Source organism: Callithrix jacchus, chromosome 4 (genome assembly GCF_049354715.1).
Source record: "Callithrix jacchus isolate 240 chromosome 4, calJac240_pri, whole genome shotgun sequence".
NCBI lineage: Eukaryota > Metazoa > Chordata > Mammalia > Primates > Cebidae > Callithrix > Callithrix jacchus.
The window spans coordinates 105,702,032-105,719,061 of record NC_133505.1 but is presented as its reverse complement, the minus strand read 5'-3'; the positions used below and the strand labels follow the sequence as shown (position 1 = coordinate 105,719,061).

At 38.5% G+C, this 17,030-nt stretch overlaps 1 long non-coding RNA gene across 1 annotated transcript; it reads right to left on the bottom strand.

Annotated features, from left to right (window-relative positions):
- Positions 1-1,294: 1,294 nt before the first annotated feature.
- LOC118152695 (uncharacterized) lies at positions 1,295-9,321 on the bottom strand. The gene is made up of 4 exons (XR_004741427.3): positions 9,233-9,321; positions 4,085-4,132; positions 2,445-2,505; positions 1,295-1,507 (listed from the first exon to the last, which is right to left on the bottom strand). It is a non-coding gene; the product is annotated as an uncharacterized LOC118152695 (long non-coding RNA).
- Positions 9,322-17,030: the final 7,709 nt, after the last annotated feature.

The window sequence follows — 17,030 nt, the reverse complement described above, 5'->3', positions numbered from 1 at the left end:
AGAACATGGCCTCTTGAGCTAGACTGCATGGATTTAAATTCCAGCTCTTCCACTAATTGAATGGTGTGAATAGGACATACTACTCTACCTCTCTATGCCTCAGTATTCTCTTCTGTAAAGTGGGGCTAATAATGATTCACACTGTTATGATAACTACGTGGCTTAATAAAGAACTTAGAAAAGTGTCTTGGAGATATTAAATGCTCAATATGCTTAAAGAAACAATATGTATTCCTTTTATGTATTGCATAACTTTCCTTTACAGGTTTGTTTTGTTTTGTCTTTTAAATTTTTAAGTTTCCCCTGCAACCTAATCACATCTTTAGTGACTAGGCAAAGCTGAGGTCTAGTATTTAAGTCTGCACAAACTACCTGTTAGTGCTTCAACAACACCATGGCTAAAGCAAAGAAATAGAGTCTTTTTCTGGGAAAGAGTTGCAAAATGCTGGAGATATTCATTGAATGAGCCAAGTCTACTCTAAACCTTAGAGTTTTTCACCCTTCAAAGTGATACAATATAGGATGACAACATTCTCATCCCTTTCTACTTGAGAAATCCAAAAGCTGTTTGTCCCAGAAATATCTTGACATGTTGGAAGTTTTCAGCTTCAGGAAATGAAATTTTCTACAGTGGAGGATTGAGATATCTATAATTTTGACATGAAATTACTTCACTTAGTAGGAAGAAAAATATTCTTCAAGAATAAAATTCTGAGATGAAAGAACTCCCATATATTTTAACCCACATTTGGTCTCTATCTGGATGTCCCCATAGCATACAACTTATTTGTAAAATTTATTGACCAAAAATACAGTTTACACACTGAATCAGATAAGCTGCCTTTGATTATTAGTAACTGAATCTCTCACCAGCAGTGGGTTAATGATAAGCAGATTTCATTTTTCACAAAAGGCTGTAGTAGGGGACTTACTTCCTCCTCACCTTCTGCCATCCTCAGGAGGTTGGCATTCCCATCCTCAGGCTCATTGTCTCATGGTCACAAGGTGGCTGTCTCCACATTAAAACTCACATATACCAGAATTCAAAGAAAGAGGAAAGGAAAAAACCTCTTTTTGGGCATTTTTTTATTTCTCTTTTCAAAAAGCAGCCCTCACCTCAACCCAGTAGTCTTGACCTTATATCTCATTGGTCAGAACTGCCTAACATGGACAGTCATGGCTGCAAGAAAATGTGGCAAATAATCTGGTATTTCTAGACTTTATCATGGGTAGAGGAAAAAGAGGAAGGAAAATGGCTATTGAGTAGGTAACAACAGCCTCTGCCATACCTGCTTATAGCATTCTTTTCCTGGGTTTTCTTCTGCAAAAATCCTTTAAGAAAAATTGTGTCTGTTACTTTCTTGGCAAACCTCCTCTGATCCAGCCCTAGGCAGTGTCAGGTGTTCATTCTTTCGTGATTTGACAGCACTTTGCACACACGTACATGAACATGTACCACTCGGTATTGTGATGGTTGTTGGTATTTGTTTCCCCACCATAGCGTGACCTGGAATGGGAAACATTATCTTAACCACTATATCCCAAATGTCTATGGTAATATGGTAGAAAAAATTAGACCAAATTATTTAAACTGTAATGATGCAACTGTTCCTAAAGATCACACATACATTATACTATATTAGGCAGCATATAAAATCACTAAATAGTTCTCTGAAACAAATTAACGTAAGGGGCAAATTGGCAATATTGATGATTATTCAGTTAACTAGAGTCACTGTTTATCAACAGGATTTTCTCTGGAATAACAAACAAAAGAGGGAGAAAAAATCCATCCTGGCTTCACCCCCAGGAACAGGGCTTTTCAGAACTTCAGAATGTGAACTGCATGGCTCTCATAATGCCTGGGTTTATAATACAGGCTTTTCTTCCTGATATCCTGAGTCCTAAAAACCGTGACCAACCCAGTAACACCAAGAGTCCAGGTGTAGGACAGGAAATAAGCAAGATGAACCTAAAATATCTTGTCTATTGGTCAGCATAGAAGCTATCAAAGATCAGTGGAGTCATACCAAAAGAACTGATGGCTCTCTCCCTGGCTTGCAGATGGCCACCATCTTGCTTGTCCTCACATGGTCTTTTCTCTGTGCATGAGCATCCCGGATTCTCTGCTTATGTCCAATTTTCCTCTTCTTAGAAGGATACCAGTCAAATTGGATTGGAGCTCACCCTAATGACCTCATTTTAACTTAATCACCTCTTTCAAGGCCTTATCATCAAATACAGTCACATCCTGAGGTACTGAGGTTGAAGCTCTAAAGCTTCGACATATTAATTTGGGGGGGTTAACAAAATTCAGCCATAAATAACAGCTGCAATACTTAGCAATCCTACATCATGACCTAACATTCTTGGAATTTGTCTGACTAGTCAACCTAAAAAAAAGCCAAGAATTGAGTGAAGTTTGGTTGGGGCACTTCCTTTACCTTTGGTTCCAACAGATTCTAGGTCTCCAAAAAGTCACATCAGGTGTAAAACATATTCTGCCTAGAAGAAAATAAGAATTTTGTATAGAGATTAGTTTATTTTTAAGTCTCACAAATTGGGGTGTGCACTTTCCTATCCAAATTCAATGAACCTGTCATAGCCATAGCTTGAACAATCAATGTCTTTCTGACTTTGCTTAAGGCACCTTATCCCATGCAGAGAATGATGCCTGCAGAGAAAACATGGCTTTGCCTGCATACAAGGCTGCAAATGGTCAACATGAACCCCTCTGTGTACCATCTGCATTAACATGGAGTGACATAGGAAGCTTCCTGCCAGGAGCATCAACAAAGCTTACCCTCCAGTGCCCAGCCATCCCCCAAATGGCCCTTTTACATATACTCTCTACCTGGAATCCCTGCCAACATCTTGTTTAAAGGTTCAGCAGGAACAAGTAGAGCATTCTGCTCACAGGTGGTTTGGTTTGTCCTGTTCCAAATTTTCTAGGCATCTAAACAAATCACAGCCCTCCTCCCTCTCTTATTCCTCCCTCTCCCATCATTCTGCCAATTAGACACAAAATTGTAGTTGCTTAATGGGGCATTGTTTTGCTACCTAAAATGAGGTTATATTTTCAAGGATTCCCCCACCCCTATCCTTTATGACAGCTTAGTTAATCCAAGGTCTCATCTAATCAATTATATTGGCTAAGCTGACACTATTGTGGGCTCTAAATCAGACCACTGAAGCCTGTCAGACCCACCTGCATTGTGCTTTCCCTTCTCACATCAGAAAAAATGTAGGAAGATTTCTTTTCCAAAACAGCACTGCACAAATTTGTACATTTGTGTAAGGATTTGCAGAAGCCTATAATTTCTAGATTTCTCCTTGTTATAACTTATGGATACAAAAGTATCCTTGCTCCTTAATTCATCAGACTGACATAATAAGTTACATATGTTACACCCTCTCTCTTCATAAGACCACCAAGATTCCAGCAGCCATAACTCCCAATAATTATGTATTCCTGAGTTCCCCACAAACTCTTAGTCCAAAACAATCCTACCAAGTAAGACCTTGGAAAAGTCAATATGCAAGGCCACTGAAAAGAAGCTAGAGTAGAAAGTCTTATGGACAAAGCTGTGGGAAGAAGAAAAAGACTGAAATATTGCCATGTCTGAGAGAACAGCTTCAGTAGCATTGTCAGAGGCAACAGAGGAAGGGTTGTGCTTGAGAGAATTGGGAGGTGATTAGCCTGGAGTGTGGCTGCAGAAGGTGTCTTTGTCCATACAATGTTCTGCTATAGAGAACTTCTGTCTTTGTGCTGTCCAGGCTCTGGACCACACGTCTTAGAAATCAGAAATCTGGGCTTTGATACGGTCACCTGTCAGCTGAGCAAAGGAAACTGTGGGAAACTCTTCTCAATCCTTCCTCTTAGATACAGCAGAAGCATGGAAAGAACCTACATTCTGGAGTCAGGAGAGCCTGGTTTCTAATCTTCTACTCTTCTACTTGCTATATTTATAGCTATGGGCAAATAACTTTCCTGAATCTCCATGTTTTTTCATATAAAATTACTATAATACCATCAGAAGGTGATTTTTTTTGAGGATCAAATTATATACTGTAGGTAAAGTACCTGCCAGGTGGTACAACTCAATAGATTGTTTTCCTTCCAGAAAAAGTCCTGTGAGTCAAGACAAACAGAGAATCATTGACCAAGATATCTTTTTAATTATTTAATAACAGGAAGCATAGCATATCTAAGAAGAGACAAACATTTCTGTAGTACCAAAACAATGTGAGAAACAAAATTAAAATGTATTCAACTGCATCAAACAAAAAACTTTACATTTAGTTCTTTCATCTGTCACATTTCAATGAAAGATTTTCGGTAATCATGAAATACAATAAAAGCTCAGAAGTTGGGAGAAATGTAGCCATTTGTCTTTTGTAGCCTTCTTTGGGTTCTAAGTCAACACCATCAGGGTAGTATTTTTAATGCTAAGATATAGCCCAGATGTCCAATTTCTTGCAGTAGACCCTATGTGACTCCCATGCCATCCCATATGGTTATTCTGTGGGATCTAGATAATGACTGACCACGGTTTTAAACTGTGGCTTCCCAGGCCACACTCCAGATCAGAATCTCAAACTGTTCATCTTTAAATCTTTCTAGATAGTTCTGACTTGAGAACTTCTGGTCTACAATATTAGCAGAAAGGTGGTTGAGGAGGTTCCTGGGAAGCAAAGAAGACTGTCCTGCCATCTGACATTGAGGCTGCCAAGGAAACATGTCATAAAAATGGAGCCAAGTTCATGGCAGAATAAGTCTCAGAAGAACATAAGCAAAAATAGAAGTTAACTGATCTGTGAAAACATCTTTCTAGTTTAGCAACAGACCCTCTGTTATGTCTTCTGGCAATGCTAAAAGAAAAGGCAAAATACTTTAGCTAATAGAAAAATGGAAACAACCTAAATGCCTTTCAGTAGAGAAACAGATAAATAAAGCATGGCATTTTTACACATATACAGCAGTTTAAAATGCATGAATTCGATCTACATGTATTAACATGCATAGATCTTGAAAACATAATGTTGACTTCTTTAAAAATTGTTGGATGACACATAGAATACAATACCACTTAAACAAAAATTTAAGTGTAAAACAATAATATATAATATTTTAGCTATATATGTAGCAAAAGTATAAAAATATAGACCAGAGAGGTACAAATACTAATAATAATGATTACTTCTAGCAGGGGAGGGATTAGAAAGGTATAATAACTAATTTTAGCGCATAAACTTTAATTGGATCTTCATTCCAGAGGAAAAAATAGCCATGAAAACATTCTTAGAATGACTGGGGAAATTTTTATAATGGACTGGATACTAGATAACTTCATCAAGTTATTGATAATTATTTTAGAAATGATGAAGTTATGATTTATGTAGAAAGATTACTCTTAGAAGATGGATATCAAAGTCTAACGATCTCTACAACTTACTTTTAAATGGTATAGCAAAATGTACGTGTTATGTGTACACACACATACCAAAAAGACAAAATCACCTTAGGGCTTGGTAAATGAAAAAGAATACAGAATTCTCTAAGTGACAGCCTGAGATAACTGCAGCAATGGTAGTTTCCAGGAGAATTACAGATGAAGGTTAACATTTCCAGGTCCAAAATCCCCAGTAAGAGAGTGAAGGCCAGAGTCCCCAGGCTTGTTTCTGTAGTCTAGACTACACATGGATGATTTCTACTACCTGCAGGACCAATCTGTCCTCTCAGCACACTTTGCTTTCTGCCATTATAGCTCTGATTAACACACAGAGCAATTTTCTGTTTATTCGTCTCTATTCTCTAACAGTCCATGAGTGTCATGAGGACAGAGACCCTGTCTGTCTTTTTGCTATTGTACTTCCAGCATGGACTACAACAATGCCTGGCACATACTAAGTACTTAATAATTATTTGTTTAATTAATATATTATGGTCATCAACAAAGAGGAAGATGCCCCATCTTTTCTCCTCAGCTACCCAGCCATGCCACAAAACACAACAGGTCCTAGAAATATGCCCTTTGGAGTTCATTTCAGATCAACAACATTTGTTAAAGTGCTGTGTACACTGAAATCACAGTTGAAGCTGCCATGATCCCTGTGCCTGTCCAATACAGTTATTTTTTAAGTGTTTATTTGAAGCCTTAGAAAATGTTTGCATTGTATTATTTAATTAATCGAAATCATCTTTACTTTCCTACTTATCCAATAGCATTTAAAATATCTCTCTGAAAGGATGGTGCTAGACAGATACACTTACCATCTTTTGTTTATTTACAAATACAAATAAGTTAGATTCAGGGTCTCTTTATTCCATAAGTCAGTTACAGATTCAGTAACCAGAAATCTACCTCATGTGTGACATAGTGCTTGGTGCTGGTGTCCTCATTATTAAGTTTCCATAGACAAATATACTTGCTGTATATACCCACAACTTAAGTACATATATTTTATTCAAAAAGCTACCTGTAATATTCCCAATTGAGGAGCCAAGATAATTCTCATTCCCTTTTAGTGGCTAAGAAAGTCTCCAGGAATATTAGCCTGGCTGACATGGAAGACATAGAAGAGACATTGACATGAGGGGATATCCAGAAGAAAAGGTCAGTAAAATACATCTATAATACAATTCCCCTAAAAAATCAGCAGATGAGGAAATATCGAAGCTATATTTCAGTGAGTAAATATGATTATCATAAAATATGGAAAGATAAAAGACAAAGAAACAAGAGAAGGAAATGAAGAAAGAAGAAGTAGTATTGCATGATCGACAAAATGTGCAGTTAAGAAGTACTGTGGGAGACACGTCAGTAGGTACAGCAGGTTGATAAGCCAGACCTTCCTACTAAGTCAAACTGTCCTGCTTCACACAATCAATATGTGAGTAGAATTTCTATTAACTCAATTATATAATAATGTATGAGAGGAGTTTACCATGTGAAGTATTTCTTTTGGTAAACTATATTTCTTTTTCTTTTTTGGGGAGATGGAATGTGGTCTCACTCCATCACCCAGGCTGGACTGCAGTGGCGTGATCTTGGCTCTCTGCAACCCCTACCTCCTATGCTCAAGCAATCCTCCCACATCAGCCTCCCAAGTAACTGGAAGCAAAGGCATGGGCCACCACCCCTGAATAATTTTTTCCATTTTTAGTAGAGACAGGGTTTCACCACGTTGCCCCTACTGGTCTCAAACTTCTGTGCTCAAGTGATCTTCCCAAAGTGCTGGGATTACAGAAGTGAGTCACCACACCTATCCTAGGTAAACTATATTTCTTTAATGAAGAATCATTCAGTAATTTGTCTTTTGTGCCAACAGATCTTTATCAATCAATTTTGTTAAAAATATAGAACACCTGTAATTTCACTTTTCTCTGAATGGTAACCAAAATATCAAAATTCTCTTCCCAGGAATCCTGAAATTTCTGGACATTTTTTTTTATTATTTGGTATAATGAAACTGACACTATTTAACTCATTTTTAAACCATGTTGCAAACAAATCCTCATAAAAATTAGAAAGGTGTGATGTTTTTATTTAAAAATAAAGATTCTGCCCAATTAACATAAATACTGGATACAATCTATGATTTCCAATAAACTTTCATGGAAATACATTTCTGGTATATTTACTAACTCCATTCTCTGAAAATACTTAAAACTTTTAATTTTGAATGTTTTTAATTAAAAGTATGTTCCACTTTCCTCAGGAAACAACCTTTGAAATGTAAAATTAAATACATCATCTAGATTAAAGGAAGTTTTTTTTTAATTTTAAAAACAGACTTTTGAACATAAGGTACAGCAGCAATAATCTTCTGCCCGCCTCCCCCCCCAAAAACAAATTCTGGAAGATATCAGCCTTCAGGAAGTTTCCTCTATAGCAATCTGTGGCCTGCCCACAAACCTTAATTAGTTTGAGAGATCATGATATACAGCCTCTTCAGACTGGATAAGAGTGGTAGCTCTCTGTGGAGAAATAGAGCAAGGCTTTGTACCAGGTAATTTAAGGAGCAGCAACAGGCTAATATGTAGACAAGAGAGGGTGTAGCATGTGGTGTGGTTCTCAGCAGAGCAGCAGGCCTCTAATGAGGCCCAGTAGTGGATAGCAGCTGGTAAACTTGGGGCACAAAATAGGAGGCTCTGAGGGCCTTTATCTGCTAACAAAAGACTGCAAATTGCTCAAAGGCCTGAGTAGGCAATGAGAACATGTTCATATGGTGAGCCAGTATATAAATTTTCAAAACAAATATTACAATATATGAATTCACATTGCAATGACGATCAGTAGAGTTCTGTGATTGTAGACATTTTGGCAAGAATAGGTATAAGAATTGGCTATTAAATTTTGTATAAGAAAATCACCACCTGCTCTTCTGTCAATTCTTGAATGCCCAGACTGAGATGCATACAGTGTATGTTGTAACTATTTGTATAACCATGACATACATTCTGTCTGCAACCCTGGACAACTGAAAATTAAAACATGCTATGTTTTATAGAGTAGTACAAAATGAATGGAATTTATGCATGATGAAATTACTTCCTAGTTACCCAATAATGTAACAGCAAATCATATAAACCACAAGAAAATGCTCAAATCTCTTGTGATAAGAGAACAAGAGTAATCCTAGATTTTGATGATTGATCCTAAATAGGTTTCTGTGGATCCTTACATCCTTTTTTGCCCTCTGTATGGTTCGTTTTCTAACAGCAAGCATTCTCTTCAGTAGTTCTATTGGCAGGGTGGCACAATTAGGGATTCCCAAAGGAAAACCACATCTTGATACTAAGTATACTGTTTGGTTAAATATTGAACTTTTTCACTTGTCATTCCCTAGCACTGATGTAAACAATCTCAGAAGTTTGTTTCCTGGATTCTATATCTCATGAGAAAACATTTTTTCCAACTTGATTACAGTACAATTGACAAATGAAAACTGTATCTATTTAACACGTACAAATCAAGAATTGGAAATATATATACATTGTGAAATGATTCCCAGAATCAAATTAACTAACACATCCATCACCACACATAGAATATTTTTATGTTATAAAGAAAAAGCACCCACATAAGTCATATTTATCCTGTGTATTGATACACAGCATAAACTTCCAGGGAAAAGGAGGGCACATCTTGCACCCATTACTGATCAAAAGTAAAGAAGGACTCAGTCTTAAAAATACATGTCAACAGTTGGGTGTGGTGACAAGTACCTGTATTCCTAGCTTCTCAGGAGGCTGAGGCAGGAGGATCACTTCAGTCCAGGAGTTTCAGACCAGCCTGGGAAGTATAACAAGATCCTATATCAAAAAGAAAAAAAAAAAAAATGTCATGGGTCATGCGTCTCCTACTCTTGTAATAATCTGAACCACACATTTAATTTTAGAAGAATCCCCTTTGCATTTCTTAACACCCTACTTTCAAGGCTTTGTTACTCTTGAAATATGTGGACCACCATAATTGTACCTTCATGATTTATAATTTGAGATTATTTTTTCACTCACATTTTTTCCCATCCTCCCACATCTAATTCTTCACTACATTTATTCTAGTTCTTCATCTGTTGTCTCACTTTCATAGCCATCCTGTAGGTCAGTCCCCACCACTTCTTCAGCTCTGGGTCAAGGCTAAGGACACAGGATACTACTCCCTGTCTGCCACCTCTATCTTGTCAATACTATTCAGCCCTGGAGTGCCTCAAACTCTGTGTTCTCTGCTGTGTTACACCTTGACCGAGAACCTGCAGTGGCTCCTTATATCCTGAAGGATCTATCTAACGTGGAGGTTTTCCACCAACTGTTCTCGAGTTCACACTTGCCTGAACTTTCCTCCCAATGCATCCATTTCCTGGCAAGCACTACTTCCCAAAGGAACCCTCTGCCTCTTTGTGAAAGCACCTCAACCTACTTCTCCCGTCAGGCCTGATTCTATCTCCTATCTACCAAGGCCATCTCCTCTACAATTGTTTCCTAACTATTGAACATATATCTTGGTACTCAAAGTAGATCATAGGCAGGAAATTAATTTTCTGCTGGCACTGTAGTAATTTAGTAAGCATGTATTCAGGGCCCTGTATGCAAAAAAAGTACAACATTGTTAATTCCCAGTAATTTAGATAAACACATTCGAAATACAAGTTACAACCCACATCCTAGATCAGATATTATTTTTAAGGTTTCTTCCTCCATTTGGGATGATTTATGCTACAGGCTCTGTCCACCAGAGAAGAGAATTACATTGATCCAACAATGACGAATTCTTTCACCTCACGCAAGACACACACATTCTCTCTCTCTCATTCTCTCTCTCTCTCTCTCTCTCTCTCTCTCTCTCTCTCTCTCTCTCTCTCTTCTTTCTCTCTCTCTCTCTCTCTCTTTCTCTCTCTCTCTCTTTCTCTCTCTCTCTCTCTCTCTTTCTCTCTCTCTCTCTCTCTCTCTCTCTCTTTCTCTCTCTCTCTCTCTCTCTCTCTCTCTCTCTCTCGCGCGCGCGCGCACGCTCTCTCATTCTCTCTCTCTGTCTCTCCTCAACCATGCACTGCATTAAACCTCATTCATTGTTCCCAACTTTGTATGTAACAGCCTCACTGAAAACTCTCCTATCATTCATTGGTGAATAGGGTAAGTATTCAATCAACAGAAAATGTGAGCGGTAAGTAGCCTGAGGAAGAGGACGAAGACATGCAGGCTTACCCTTTTCCTGCTCAGACCACGTACTTCCAGGCAGAGTATACCTTCATTCAAGTTAGATGTTGGTGCCCATGATATAATATGAAGATGAATTCTGAGATAAGTACAGTTTACCTCTATAAAAGGCATATATACATAACAAGCTGATTCTTCCAGCCAGGAATATTTTTTTATTCATAATTATTACTAAAGACACAAATTTTTATTTAGAATTCATGACATAGAAAACTGATAATCTTGGGCTCTGAAAACAGATTCTTTCTTCTGATTTGTTTCAGCAAATGGCTGAAGCAAAGCACAGAGGAGGACAAGTGTGCCCAGCTTCCCCCACCCACCTCTTCTGCCTCACACAGCCTCCCTCAAATCCGGATGAGCTGAGCCCATCAAAAGTCTCCAGTGTGTGATGCTCATTCAATTACAACGTCCATTCTACTTGATTATGGATCATAATGAAAATACCTGCCTCAGGCTAGAGGAATGGCCCTGTCGGAGGTGACAGAATAGGAGCCACTCTGCAGGGGCCAAGCGAAGCACCAGGCAGCCAGGGTTGGTGGCCTTAGGGGTCAGTCATTTGTCACAAGCCGCAGTCAGTGAGGTTCTGGCAAAATTACCTAACCTCTGAGATGCCACACTGCAGCTCCCCTACTGACAGATGGAGCCCTTGGTTAAAATATTCCTGGGCTTTTAGTTAAAAGGGTTGGTCTTTTTACAAAGTTTATGTTTTAATTTCCTATTAGCAAATTGTTTTGACCCCTATAATGGTCATTTCTAAGACTGATTTGGCTCAGCAATAGTCTTCCTTTATATGCCCAATTTTACTAGGAAATTCCAACACTAATGAGTGTTGCTTTTATTCCATTGGTTAGGGTAGCACTCTTTCCAGATATCTTCTTCTGTAAGTGCTCAGTCCACTTATATTTGAAAATAACATTGTTAAGCATACTCTTACTCACAAACTAGTTAGAATCTCCTACTGTACATGACACTATGATAATTCGGTAATGTCTTTTCAATGTCTTTTTTTCTACTGGGCAAGAAGCTCCAAGAAGATAAGGAGAAGAACGCCTCTGTTTTATTAATCAATGTATGCCTTGGCCCTAAGACAGTGCCTGCCCACAAAAAAAAAAAAGTTGAATAAATGGTTAAATCATAAAAATGACACATTAACTTTAACTTCAGTGCTATCATCAAGATATCTATGTACAACATTTTAATATGAGACAGTGTTTTCCAGGTGTTCTTAAAGCGGTCCTCACAGGGTTAACAAGAATTCTGGATAGAAATATAGTTATAATTAAGCATTTCTCAGGCTGTACTTTGGCCCACTTCCTTGTAATCAAAAGTCACCATAGCACTAGATACTGACCATTTGCATCCCATTGTTTCTACAGATAGGATTTCTGATGTTAGAATCATTAGGCTTTTAAGAATTGCTTAAGCAGATCCTCAATTGTAGCAGAACAGCTGATGCTAATCATTTAAAAGACTCCCCACAGAGGAACTGAATCAGCATGAGAATACAGTTTCTTTATCTCCCAGTCCCATAACTTCACACTGCACTCTGACCAACCAGTGGTCTCCACCCTTCGGCTCAATCCAAAACCCTTAAAAATCTTAACCTCAAATCTGTCAAATAGATGGATTTGAAGACTCTTCAAATTTACTCTTTTGGCTATATTTAAACCTCTTTTTCTGCTGCAACCTGGAGTCTCAGCATATTGATTTGCTGTGCAACAGACCTACTACAGTTACATTCTTTAGCTTAGTTTAGTAAGCTAGTCATCACCAAAAATAAACTTTATTTAAACAGAAGATAGAAAACCAGGAAAAATCCCAAGGAATGGAGAACTTCACTCATGCTCCCTCAGCTTCCTATATCATGTGATTTTTTTTTTTTTTTGAGACGGAGTCTCTGTTACCAGGCTGGAGTGCAGTGGCACAATCTCAGCTCACTGCAACCTCTGCCTCCCGGGTTCAAGTGATACTCCTGCCTCAGCCTCCCAAGTAGCTGGGACAACAGGCATGCACCACCACACCCAGCTAATTTTTTGTATTTTCAGTAGAGACAGGGTTTCACCATATTGGCCAGGATGGTTTCAATCTCTTGACCTGTTCTACCCGCCTCTGCCTCCCAAAGTGCTGGGATTACAGGCGTGAGCCACATGCCTGGCTAATATTTTTAATGAAAGGATAATTTTCCTCCTTGCTGCCCTTGGGTCCCAGCAAAGATGAAGGATGCCATTCTTCAGGAATTCACTCAGCCTGAATTGAGTCTATGTGTGAACAAGATACTGGGATGCATTTCCTGACTTTTTTGGCCTCAAAGTTCATATTTCAGCCATGACAAACTACCTGTAGCTTACACTTCCGTGCTTACATCTATAATCTGCCCTCTGCCTAGAAAACCTCATGATCTTCTTCATTTGGCTATTTCCTGCTTGTCCTTCAAGTCTCACTTCATGTCATTTCTTCCAGGAAGCCTTCCTTGATTGCCCTAGATTGGTCCCCATACCTACCACAGAACACTGTGCTACCTCTGTCATCATACATCACATTATATTAAGAGGATCCATTTATTTGCCTGTGTCCCCCTAGATTTCTAGCTCTGAATGTGCAGGAATTGTGTCACCTTCTTAATTTCCTCAGCTCCTAACACAATACTAGACAAAGAGTAGTGGTTCCGTAAATATAATGAGCCAATAGCCTTTGCTTGAGAAGGGACAGAGATGGTAAGGCAGGGCATATCCATGGACTAAACACTCACCTGGAGAAACAGCAAGGTGTGAATGAGAGTGAAACAGAGCAAGGCTGAAAATGCTCTGAAGGCCTTATGTGGGTAGCTGGCAAGGATGGAGGTGAAGAAGGAGGGGTTGAGGACAATGGACCCAACCCTTTGATCCAATTGATGGCATCAGTTCAATCCAGTACATTAAGAAACTAAACAGACTGAAGATAAAACCAGTTCACAAAAATGTATAAATAATAAAGGTGAACAAGAGGTCAGTATGGGGCAAAATGGTCACTTAGATTACATAACTAACTAGTCAAAAAGGGCACTACTCTTGCCAAGAAAGACCCTGGGCTGTATGGACCACAATAAAGCCCTGGGGGATCTGAATGTTGAGCCACATTTTGCTGATCATGGCAGTTTTTGTTACTCATGACTTTCCATTTGAAAGGCCTGCTTATCAAGAAAAGTAGAGGGTACCTCATTTTTGGCTCATTTACCACAACCTTTAACAACTGCCACAGTCACATTCTTATTTATTCTTACTTCTGCATAAAAGAGGCAGAATAAAGTTTCAAAAGGGCTCAAGGGCTCAAATCCTTGAGCATAAAAATCTTCAAAAGGCAACCTAAATCAAAAATAGTATACAGTTTACATTTCTCTTGAACTTCTATGACAATGAACTCTTTTTACTAATTAGTACCCAGTATGAGGTTCATCATAAGAGCAGAGAGAATATTTGCCTTGTAAAATGCATTTTAAATTAAGCCATTTTTAAATGTGATTAAAATAAACAGGCTAAATCAGTATTTTAAAAAAGAGCAATTTTTAATACAAATTCCAGAAGATGTTAATAAATAAGGCTGACTGTAAGATTTCAGGGTTAAATAAATTTTGGAAATACTGTATTATCTATAGACAGGCAGGCTTCTTTGCTGCAGGTCTTCTCAGAATCTTTGTTATGTTAATATGCATTATAAATCTCTAAGAGGATAATATATTATGCAGCATCTTACCATCATATTTGACTATAAACCCTTTTTCATGGCACATACTTTGGAAAGTCTAGACTACATGCCTTGAAGGGTGATTAAATATCCCTGAACTGGTTGGTAGCAGATAATGATAGAAGAGTAGATACTCTAGACCCTGAAACCACAGGCTAGCTTCACAGCTATTCATACCCTTACAACCCACAATAACCCTCGGCATGGTCTGCTTCCAGCTTTCCAGAAAACCCCAATAGAAGTAGCATATGTCAAGACAAACCAGCTGTAATCAAGCACCTTCATCCTGGGGCAGGAAGAATGGGAAATTAATTAGCACAAGACACACTGATGTCAAAAATTCCCAAGGAAATCTTAGCGAATACCTATTATCTGGTCACTCATCTTTTGACTAGATTGAAATATCAAAGGAAAGCAAAACTGCACCAGAATTTTAAATAGGTCATCTAGCTTTATCCCAAACTGAATTACACTGAAATTATGTATCAAAAGCACCATCAGAAAAACTGAAAATTATAGGCATATAAATTACTTTGGGGGAAAAAAATGAAATAAGAAAACCACCAGGGCAGGAAAAATCAAATTGGAATATAGGCTGGAATGTTGGCAGACAGGATTCGAAGGCAAAAGGGTGAAGAGACAAATTATAGCCAACTCTGATTTTCGAAGTTTTGCCACAAATAAAACCCCTCATAAGAAAAGCATCCACTAGAACTGATTGCACAGAAGTTGCCTCACACTCTTAGGTCAAGTGATGCAACCACACCCAACACAGCTAAATGGTCTAGGGATGGAGCTAAACCCAAGGTGGCCATCCATAGGCCAAGTGCAATGAAGAAGGACTAGATGGGGAAAGTTGATTACTCTTTACTTTGTCTTCTTTTAGATGGCAAATCACATCCTCTGGGATTTTGAATTCCATTTTCTTTCCTGACACGGAGTCTCACTGTGTCACCCAGGCTGGACTGCAGTGGCATGATCTCGGCTCACTGAAAGCTCCACCTCCCAGGTTCAAGTGATTCAGCCTCCCAAGTAGCTGGGATTACAGGCATGTGCCACCACACCTGGCTAATTTTTGTATTTTTAGTAGAGATGGGGTTTTGCCATGTTGCTCAGGCTGGTCTCAAAGTCCTGACCTTAAGTGATTTGCCCACCTCTGCCTCCCAAAGTGCTGAAATTACAGGCATGAGCCGCCACTCCTGGCCTGAAATTCCATTTTCTAATGGAAATGATTCTGACCTTGATTGAACATAAGTAAGCTGAAAACATTTAGGTGTAGGTATAGAAAAGGTGGATTTACCTAATTATTCGATTTCCCTTCAAATTCTAGAGATTGTCAGTTACATCTGTTTATTTCTCCTGTTCTTCTGTTCAATTGGTAAAATTCAGTTAATATTATTTTATAACCATTTTCCTCATTCCCACAATAGAGCAATAGCATCTTTAAAATGGGATTTTTGTGAAAAGAGATATATTTAACAACTATCATATTATCCATAGGAAAGAGAGGCATTCTTACATGATAGGGTTTCTTATGTATAATAAAAACGCAGGCGAGTCAAGGTGGCTCACGCTTGTAATCCCAACACTTTGGGAGGCCAAGGCAGGTGGATCACTTGAGGCCAAGAGTTTGAGACCAGCCTGACCAATATAATGAAAACCTGTTTCTACTACAAACATAAAAATTAGCTGGGTGTGGTGGCAGGCACCTGTAATCCCAGCTATTCAAGAGGCTGAGACACAAGAATTGCTTGAACCCAGAAGGCAGAGGTGGCAGTGAGCAGAGATGGTGCCACTGCACTCCAGCCTGAGAGACAAAGTGAGACTCCATCTCAAAAAAAAAGACATTAACCTATATCTTTCCTTATTCTATAAGTATCATCATAACATGCAGTCTAATATTCATTTTTAAGTACCTCCTCTAAATTATTAATCTATTTTCAAATCACATTACATTTTTAAACAGGTCTTTGAATAAAATCAGCCACTTTCCCCAATGAGACTCTTTCTTTATTACAAATTCATTTCAAAAGACTACATAAAAATAGATATATTACCCCCAAAATCACACAATGTTGCCAATCTCCAGATGAGTGATAGCACACACACTCTCCTAATATGCCTTCTCTTGTTCTGGCCATGAACCAGTTTCTAACACTGGAAGTCAGCTTCAAACAGCCTTTTGTTTGTTTGTTTGCATATGCCAGAGGCAAGGCCAGAGGGCCTGGATGTATAAAAGTATCTCACTCTCAGAAGGAGGCCCTCAGGCCTTTGAGCCAGTAGATGTGCAAAGAAGTTTAAGTAAGTGTGGGAAAACAGCAACTGTGGATCAGAATTTGCCATAAGGCAAAATCTAACACAGATTTTTTCTGGTTTGCCACAGACAGATGGAATAGCAGCATAATAGGCTTGGCCAAAGGGTCTCCTGAGCGATTCTCTCTATTGTACACACACAAGGGAGACAGTTATAACACAAAGAAGCAGTGCTTAGGAAGGAAGTGTCTCCTTAAGAGCAAGGCCCTCTACTCATTTATTATTTACATCAAAAAGTAAGAAAGGGGATTGATGCAAATTGCTTCCATGTGTCCTC